The following is a 10,617-nucleotide window of genomic DNA, read 5'->3' as shown; positions in this document are numbered from 1 at the left end:
TGCCTGAATTCAGCCTGTGCCCAGATAACTTGTTTGGCTTGACTATGCACCACAGATTCATGCCAACCCCCCCCCCCCCCCCACACACACACACGCGGGCACATACACACACACCTGCGGGCACACACACACGCACTGTTGCCTTAAAGTGCCTCTAAACTTCCCACCTCTATACCATCATCTGATGAGGAGTATCTTAATTTTTTCTATCAACAGCCATTTTTGTCAACTCTTAGGCATTTGCCTAGGGATAGCAGCATGAGGGGAAAAAAAAAGATTCATTCTAGAGACAGAAAACGTGGTTCAAGCCTCCATTCTGCCACTTTTCAACTATTTGACTTTAGTTAAGCTACTTGATCCCTCTGAGCCTCACAGATCAGCCTCAAAACGCCAGGCTTATTACCAAAGGCAGTTCTCTACTAATGAGAGAGGAATTGGTGATAAATACTGCAACTTCCCAATCTCTTGATAGACAATTCCAAGTAATAATTTGCACGGTTCCTCAAAGGTCCCTAGAAGGATTAAGCCCCAGTTTCACACAGTAGTAATCACTCCACTAACGCACAGTACAACGGTACAGTTACTTATCTTCCCCAATCCCGCACTGTGCTTCCTGAGATCACCTCTCCTACAAACTCCTGCCTTCAACTCCTTGTATTAGCTTCTGGAAGAACTGAAACAAATCATCTCATTATGTTTTAGACAATCCACAGTAATTCTCCAAGATAAATTCAACATCTGCTTGTTCAAACAGGCAGTTTAAATAATGGTGTGGTAGGAATAAGCACTTCTGCAAGTTTCAAATCTTTGACAGTGGCAATTAATTCTGTACTTCCTTCAAGAAGTGCTATTGCTTCTGATTTTGCTGTCATGGCAAAAGGTCGACACCAAGAATGTAAACGTAGCTTTTGCTATGTAATAACCCTCATTTCATGGATCAGTGTACCAATGCTTGGATTCTACCAGCTGCTAGGTAGGTAGATAGTTAGGGAGGGAGACACGGAGAGAGATGTTTTCACTATATATGCCAGGACTGAAGAAATAATCACATATGTGTGTGGTCCCAATTGGACCCACACAGAGATGGACTCTGGTCAAGACTCTTCCCATCATCTAATATTAATAAGCCACATTTTGACCAGTGGCCATCATGGTACAGATGGAAGTGATGAGGTTAAGAATTAGCTTTTCCTCAACGTCACTCATCACCTACAGAAAATCTTAAAAAAAAAAAAATCTCCTTTTCCACTGCACACACCCTGGAAAATGGCCACACATCTTGAAGGCTTGGAGAAAGAGTTATATCCTATGTGGCCACATTGCCAAAAATCTAGGCCCCTCCTCAGACAAGGAGCTCTAGGTCTTCAAACTGAGTAAGGGGCTATGAATTACCACTATGGATGAGTCAGGTTTCTTCCTATGTGACCTAGAATGTATTTGTTTATATATGTCTAGACTGCCCCTCTATTTCATTCCTAGTGTTCCCACCTTTGATTCCTTATCAACACAGAAGCCTGGGAATCAAAACACTCCAAGTTCCATTCTGTTAATCACCCATGGAAATTGGGACCACTTGTACTGAAGTGCTACCACCTGTGTCCACTATTCTGCACTCCATTTATTTCTACTATAACTGGGGAGCCCAACTACATGCTGGTATCATCTATGATCATTTTTAGTCTTCAGAGGACAGACTCCAAAGAACATTTTATTTCTTGGGTTTTTTTGCAGAAGGGGGTGTTCACTAGGTTTCCGTAAGGTTAAAGATGGCTGAGCATGTTACACATAGTGTTTTCATGCCAACATTTCCATGTCCTTGAATTTTCAAAATCCTGCCTCTAGATTATGCTTGGCAAGTTCCACCACCTCGTTCCCTACAGTGACATCTTTAAGACCAGGCACACAGTCATACACGTGAGCCAACATCATAATCACAAATTACAGATGACTATATTCATCCAATAACATAGGCTGGACCCGACTTTCCATTTTGTCATTTTTCATCTAATGCCCTTACAACCATTTCCATACAAGCTTCCTTGACTGTTGGTAGATACACATCAGCAAGATTCCGCACTATTTAGGTGTCTATGTTATCTCCTCCTTGAATGGACATTGTACTTCCCTGGGGCTCTGCTGGAAAATAACTGTAGTGTGTAGTAGTGGTCACCAAGATGCGTGGATGGTGAGCTTGGGTCCTGAAGATAATCTGCATCTCTTTATAATGCCAGATCTCCATTTGAAGTTCTTGGAAAAGTTCTAGGCAAAGAAAGTTTGGTTTCCTCATTTATGTGGGAGAGGGGCTGTTTTCATAGCTGAGAAAGATTTTGCAGCAATTTTCAATTTAAGATTAACAGAATGGAACTTGGAGCGTTTTGATTCCCAGGCTTCTGTGTTGATAAGGAATCAAAGGTGGGAACACTAGGAATGAAATAGAGGGGCAGTCTAGACATATATAAACAAATACATTCTAGGTCACATAGGAAGAAACCTGACTCATCCATAGTGGTAATGGTAATTCATAGCCCCTTATTCAGTTTGAAGACCTAGAGCTCCTTGTCTGAGGAGGGGCCTAGATTTTTGGCAATGTGGCCACAATATAGGCTATAACTCTTTCTCCAAGCCATATTTGAGTGTGCCCAAATTTTGCCCATTCCATGTCTCAGAATCTCTCCAGTTCCTGTTCATTTTACTTTAGAATAAGAGGCCTGGAAAGGATGAGATTTAAGTGATTGTACAATACTATAACTTGTACAATCAAGTTCTGTATCTGATCTTCCACTACATCTGCTTTGCAGCTACAGAAGATAAGGGATTCTTTAGCAGTAGTCCAGAGCCATTCTGATTCTGCACCCATGACTTTAGCTCAGAGTGCAAGGCCTCAGTTTAACATTTTCATGTTATGAGCTCTCCGTGGTAGTTACATGCAGTTATCTTAACCCAGTCTTTGTCATCACCATTGTTTGTAAAGCATGCATGTAGAGCAATATCCTATGATTGCCCCATGCCTCACTATTCACTGACACTTCATCCCCCACCACCATGTGTGATTACTTCATTAATTTTGATCCTGCATCATCCCCAAAGAACCTCTCTAGCAAGTGTCCTACAGGAAAGTGACAAGGCCTCCAAGGAGCAGCTGCACCAAGTTTGCAACATCATCAGACACCTCTCTAGTGTACATGTGGCAACTGGAATAAAAGAGCTGCCAGAATAAAGGGGCCTCTGGGAGCTAGGACAATTAGCATGTCTGTGGCAATCATTGTGAAGCAGAGATTTAAAGTCCTACCCTCATTTTAGAAAAATTTAATGCCTGGTGATCACCAGTTCACAGACTGAAGGGAATATTCCTTCTTCCACCTCCAGCTTAGGTATCATCAATTTTTTTCAATGCTTCACAATTTACATCAGCATTTTAATTGTAAGTCCATAGATTTCCACTGAAATGTTTGAAATATATAAAATGTTACATTTCACATTTTAACAAAAAGAGCGTAAGGCCTCTGTCTAAAATACTTCTCTTAGGGACCCACTGCCACCCAGAAACTTACAGTTTTCCTACTACCCTAGTGACTTTATTTTGTTGCAAATATGTAGGCAGATTTATTTTCAGGTGGAAGTGAACTGAATTAAAAGTGAAGGTAAATCCTTCTCATCGGATTAAAAATATTGTAACTATTTCAGACATTCTATATCAAGTTCTGTATTCCTCACTGCATTTTAAATAAGGATTCATTTTTGAATGTTGATTGTAAAAATAAGACTATAAAATTAAAATGGAGATAAAGAAATATGTCATCTCCCATCAAATAGCACATCAACTTTTATTTCTCTATGCTTCTTTTTAGTATTTTTCTTTATGCTTTCCATCCCAGTAATTACAATGCAAATATGTTATTGTTTTCATTTCACATTTTATCAAGAACATTTATCTGTGTTGCTACGTATCCTTCAAAATTATCATTAAATAATGATATACTGTTTCAGTAAGTACATGCCTCATTATTTAATAATCATTTTCTAAAATTTGGTGTTTTCTATTATTAATGTAAATATAAAATGACATACTGAGAAAAAATGATGAAGTAGGCATGTAAAAAATCACTTTTACATACTTTAAAATAAGGCATAATTTTATGATTCATACTCGTGTTCTACATGACATTCTGCAATAACAGTGTTTCAGTATTTACAGAATATAAAGTATAGCCTCAAATAAGTAATGGTCACCAAAGGCTGTCCTCTCCTTTCCTGTGTATTTTTAATCTATGTTGTCATCTTTACTGAGTTCATGTTTTCTTATTCTAGGACCCTAACCCAAAGCTATTTTATGTTTTTACTTCTGTATAACACAATTTGGCAGTTCACTGTTATTTATTCAACTTTCTGCAGAGAGAGAAAATAATAATAATGGCAGGGTCTAATTCTGATCCAGACTAGGACAGTGAGTGTGTTTTGAGTCCAACTGTCGTCTCCACACTTGTCTGTGCATCATCCCACCAAAAGACATTGGCCATCCCCAGGGTGTTAGATCTGCCCTCTGCTTGAGAAGTGACTGTCATGACGTTTTCATACCTTCCACACTGACTAAAGACTTCATAGCTATTTGGGAGACTGTAAAGAGTTCCCCATGGCTGCAGCTGTGACTGACCTGGGTCCCGATACTCTCTAAGTCTCATTTACTTTATCTAAAAATGAAGGAAATCATGGATAGTCTCCACAGAAGAATTTACATAGACCCTGTAGTGCAGTCATGGAACATTCTGGAAATGAGGAGAGATTGTGATTTACACATACCAACAAAATTACTCTTCGAAGACTTTCCAGCTCTCTCAGACCTTCTCAAGATAGGGTGTGGGGTATGGCTAGGTAATTCAAAGTTTTGACAAGACTTATATTTAGACTCACGGGCTGTTGTCCGTGAATATTTACCTGGCTAGCCAGAACCTCAGTTTGATTTTAAACACTTTGAAGCTCTATTATAGAAAATGCAAGGTTGCATGCTCAGCTAAAATAAAGAAGCAACAGTTATAATAAAATGTAAAAATAAGGTACTACTCCTATTTCTAGCTATAAACTAAAAAATCAGATTGTGGGGAAAGCCATTTTCATCAGAAATATTTAATGAAAAGAATATAGTATATTCATATTGTAAATACTCAGCTGTTTATGGAATATCAGATTTAAAAAATTAATTTACTTGCCATTAATATGGCTACTGTTCTATATACTATACATAATATAGAATTTTAAGGTTTACAAGTCATTACTCATTGCTAAATTGTAAGTGCTTTCATCTTTTCATAAATCAACACTAATAAGTAGTTTTTTCTAGTATGATAGAGTTATAGTTCTAGATATGGTTCTCTATTCCTGAAAACTAGAGCAGAAAAAACTTGTAAGTGTAAAGAGTGTATCAGTCAAGTTCTTCATGAAAGCAACATATAAAGCTTTTATGAACCTTAAGATCTTTCATGAATATTTTCTTAAGTATCCTACATCAAAACTGGTATAGGTCCCACATGACAATAGTTGTCCTTTATTCATGCAGTTATTCATTCATCAATACACGTATACCTTCAAGATTTTGATTACTATTATGTAATAGTAGTGGTTCTAGTGCTGAAAAAGTAGAGGTCGTACTTCCTCAAAGGAGATCCCTTGATTCTTGAGAATACCTAAAAGAAATGTTTTGCTTCCAGCAACAAGGCTCACTAGATATTCAGAGAAAATCCCCTAAAGTAATCCTGAATAAAATGAATATATTCCAGAGGCGGGGGTAGGGGGATGGCTTGGAGCCTGGGGGGCAGAGGTTACAGTGGGCCGAGATTGCACCACTGTACTCCAGCCTAGGCATCAGAGCCAGACCTAGTCAGTCTGTCTGTCTGTCTCTCACTCTCTCTCTCTCTCTATATATATATATATACGTTATATATATAATTTATATAAAATAGATTTTATATTTTATAATATATATAATATATATTATATATAAAATAAGTAAGTGTGTGGCTGTGCATGCGTGCGTTTGTGTGTATTACAATGTGTTTGACTTGGTGGCAATTCAGATTGTCTCTAATATTTCACCATTAGCAAATACAAAAGTAGTTGAATATATATGTGCATCATTTACAACCGCTAAGACAGGGACAACATAGGGCTGTCAATAGATGAATGGATAAAAGAAAAATATTGCTTATACACAATGGAGTACTATTCAGTCATTAAAAAGAAATTCTGTCATTTGCAACAATATGGATGGAAATGGAGATCATTACGTTAATAAAATAAACCCAGCACAGAAAGACACACATCACATGTTCTCACATATTTATGGGATATAAAAATCAAGACAATTGAACTCATGGATATAGAGAGTAGAAGGATGGTTACCAGAGGCTGGGGAGGTTTGCAGGGCTTGGGGAGAAGTTGGGACAGTTCATGGGTACAAAAAATATATATATAGACATAATGAATGAGATCTACTATTTGAGCACACAACAGGGTGACTATAGTCAATAATAACTTAATTCAGAAAAATTCAGAAAAATTCATCTACAATTGTGAGGAAGCATGAACGCAAGATACTAGCATCTGTCATATCTGGTGGCTGGTGGTGTTAATTTTAATGGCTATTTGCAGGGACAGAAGGCAAAGAATGAATTATTACAGAATGAAGTCATATAACCTATGTATCACAATGAACCCCAAGCTAGGTATTTAGTTTAAAATGATTCCAGGTTGTGATTTATTCTAGGTTCTTTGAAGAAACAAATAAATCTCTCAGGCCATAAGTAATTATAATAAAGTTTCAAGTATGAATTCAAAATCAAAACTCTAGACATAGGATGAAAAAAGAACCAAGAGCATGATTCATCAGAAAGAACAGAAGCAGATCACCAATACTGAAGATATAATATTACATTAATCAGATTCACAATATAAAGAAATTATTTTAACATTTTTAATAAGACAAAGGAATTACAGGAATATTAAAGCACAAGGTACTATCAAAGTTGACAAAACTAAAGTGAAAAAGGAATCTACAGCAAAAGAAAATAGTAATGTAACAATTGGGATAAGCACCAGATTGAACACATTTGAAAAGACAATTTATAAACTGGAATATAGAGCTGAATAAATTAGATTGCAACCTGGAGATATGAAAAGGTGGAAAACACAAAAAAAGAGACAAGAATCAAGGAAGTCTGAGAAATTCCAAAGTATTCAGTCCAAAATATTGTAATAGAGAAAATGGACAAAAAATAATATGTGAGGGGATATGGCTGATAATTGAAAAGGCACTAATTCTTAGATTCTGGAAGCTCAAAAAAGTCTCGACCAAAGTAAGTAACAAAAAATCCACATGTAGAAATACTAGAGTAAAATTGCAGAAAACCAGAGACAATTCTTTAAAGTAGCCATGAAGTAAAAACAGAATATCTGCAAAGAAAAGACAATTCGATTGCTGTCAGACGATTTAATTTTCTTTATTGGACTTCAGATGCAGAAGATTAAATTATGGCTATATTGCAATCTTATTTGTTTCCCCAAGGCTGTTTAAAACATTTTTTCTAAATAATTTCTTCATTGTGTTTCCCATTTTTCATTCTCATTCTTCCACCCCATAAATATCCTAGTATATGTCAAGTGAATAGTCATTACTTGCATGTATGTGTTCTTGTAAAAATTTGTATAAAATAAGAAGATATTATGTTATCTATCTCATCTTGCTTCTTACATTCTTTACTCAGCTCTGTTAAGATCCATTCTTTTTGTGCTGTGTACCTCTCTCATTTCTTCTGATTGCTGACTCTATGGTGTACATCCACAGTAATTTAACTATCTTGGTAACCAGATTGTCTCTAATATTTCACCATTAGCAAATACAAAAGTAGTTGAATATATATGTGCATCATTTACAACCGCTAAAATTTGGAAGCAACTTACGTGTCTGTCAATAGATGAATGGATAAAGAAAATGTGCTTATACACAATGGAGTACTATTCAGTCATTAAAAAGAATGAGATTCTGTCATTTGCAACAATATGTATTTTTCTCTCATGTAAAGTCTATCTTTAATTACGATTCCCAGTTTATATTAGTGTGAAAAAGATTAGTATTTTGATGTTGATTTTGTATCCAGCAAAGTTCTAAACTTCCCCAGTTCCTCTAAGTAGTTTTTGTTATTAATCTGTTTGTAGTTTTAGATAATCCTTATCACTGAAACAAAATGACAGTTTAAAATTTTTATTTCCTTATAGCATGGAACCTTTTCCTGATCTTTATTCAAGAGTAAAGGCAAAAGTAGTATGCAGTGTAGTATTCCTGATTTTTAAAATAAGCCATCAGAGGTTACTTCAGGTATTTGATATATAAACATATATTTAAGAAAATTTGCTTTTATTCAAAGATTAAGAGTTTTTAATCATTAATAAGTATTAAGCTTTATAAAGTATTTTTCATCAATTGAAATAATTATTTAAATGTTCTCTTTAAAGTTTATTCAAATGGCAAATTTTAATAATTTATTTCCCCATGTAGAACCATCTTTGAATTCCTAAGATAAACTACATGATTGACTATATTTGGTAAGTTAATATTTCATGAGAATTTTTGCATGTATGTTCATGAATAAAATGGTCCATTAACTTTCTTTTTATATAGTTTGACTATAATATGGTTAATGAGCTAAGATTAAATAAATTATAAAATGACCCAGGAAGCAATCTTTTTCTATTGCTTTCAAAAACATATGAAATTATTCTTTTAAATAATTTAAAGAAAATACCTGAAAAATCATCTGTCTTTTCCCTACCTTTGAAGGGGGCAATTGTTTTTATGTATATAATACCATAGAAGTCTATTCAAGTTATCTATCCCTCACTGTACCATTTTTGATTATTTTATACATTTTAGTAATTTATCTAATTTACTCCTCTATTTTGTCACGTAGAGTTAATAAATCTTTTACTTGCTATGCTATTATGAATTTCTTCAAATTTTTTCTTTTGTTAATTTCCATATTCTTTATTTTGTTAGTCTGGCCAACAATGTATCTATATTATTAATGTTTTAAGGAACTAGATTTTAAATTTTCTAAACTTTTATTATTACCCTCTTTATTAGACAAATTATTTTGGATTCACGTATTTCTTTTTATACTTTTTAAGTTGAAAGCTTAGGTTATTTGCTTTTAACTTATCTTGTTTCTTGATATATACATTTTAAGTAATATATTTTTCTAAATACTGCTTTAGCTCTTACACAAAAGTGAGCATTAAATATTTTCATTTTCACGTAATTCTAAGTATTTCTAAAATCTGTTTTTTCCTTTGTAAAACAATAAGTTAGAGTGAGGTATTATTTTGGTTTCTAAAAATAAGAGATATCATTATGCCATTGAAAATACTAGTTTTTAGTTTATTAAACTTGTTTAATAAAGATAGTTTGATATATTTTGTTTGAAATTAATTGAAGCTTTCATTCGTTGCTTCTAAAATATGACTAGAAATAGATATTTCATATATACACATATGTACATATGTATTATTAGTAACGGTATTGTTCATATCTCTAATTTCTGCATAACTTTCTTAACATCTTCAAATATGTAGTTAATTTATGTGATTCTCTCTGCAGTTTTACCAGTTCTACTTTACTCTAATTTAAGGCTGTATTGTTAAGTATATTTTTGTCATTTTTTTTGTTTCAGTAGAAAACAACTATATTTTTCTCTTACTCTTTTTCCTTTATACAAATAGATTTACATATTAAAATAACCTGCCACTTTTTTTTTTTATTTGGTTTATATTTTCCTGGTATAACTTTGTCCATCCTCTTTTGAAGTTTGCTGGGTTTTTTTTAAATGGCAAGATGTTACTGGGTCTTTTTTGCCTCTTAAATCCAACCTCAGAGACCATATATTTTAATTGGCCCGTTAAATATTTATATCAAGACAGGAATAGGTTTAAAAGTTACTTCTAACTTTACATTCTCAATTGTAAAAGAAGTATAAGTAAAATTCTCAAATTGTATAAGAAGACTTCAACTATTCTCCTAACTTCATATTCCCAAAAATTGAGCTCAAGACTCCCATCTCTCCTCAGCATCAAAATACTGTCATTCTCCTCTAACTCTCTTTTTTGGCTTCTAAGAGGTTTTTTATATTGTATGGGGTAGGGAAAAATAACTGTTATATATGACCACTTATTTTATCACAAAATCTTTCATGGATTGCATTTGGGCTGTGGCTTTTTGATTCAAAAGCTAAGGATTTAACATCTTTGCTGTCTGGCACCCGCCTGATATAATGGATATTTTAGATCAATAACCAGATGGAGACTAATCACTTGTTGGGGAAAAGGAAGTACAGCGATTAATGCCCACCCATTTCATCCACTGCCCCAAGAAGACTATTCTAATTTAGGGTGACAGTGAATGTGGCCTGGATAGGGAGTCTGTAAAGTCCTTAAATCAGAGACTTTTGCTTATTTTTATTTATTCAGCGCCCAGCTCAGTGTTTGGCATATTAGAGGCAACAATCAATACACATTGAATGAATTTCATAGTAATACAGTAGCTCACACTCCACCAATAATGTGGAAATATCAGCC

Source organism: Papio anubis, chromosome 7 (genome assembly GCF_008728515.1).
Source record: "Papio anubis isolate 15944 chromosome 7, Panubis1.0, whole genome shotgun sequence".
NCBI classification, from domain to species: Eukaryota; Metazoa; Chordata; class Mammalia; order Primates; family Cercopithecidae; genus Papio; species Papio anubis.
The sequence above is the reverse complement of the archived record's forward strand: the minus strand, read 5'-3'. Positions refer to the sequence as shown.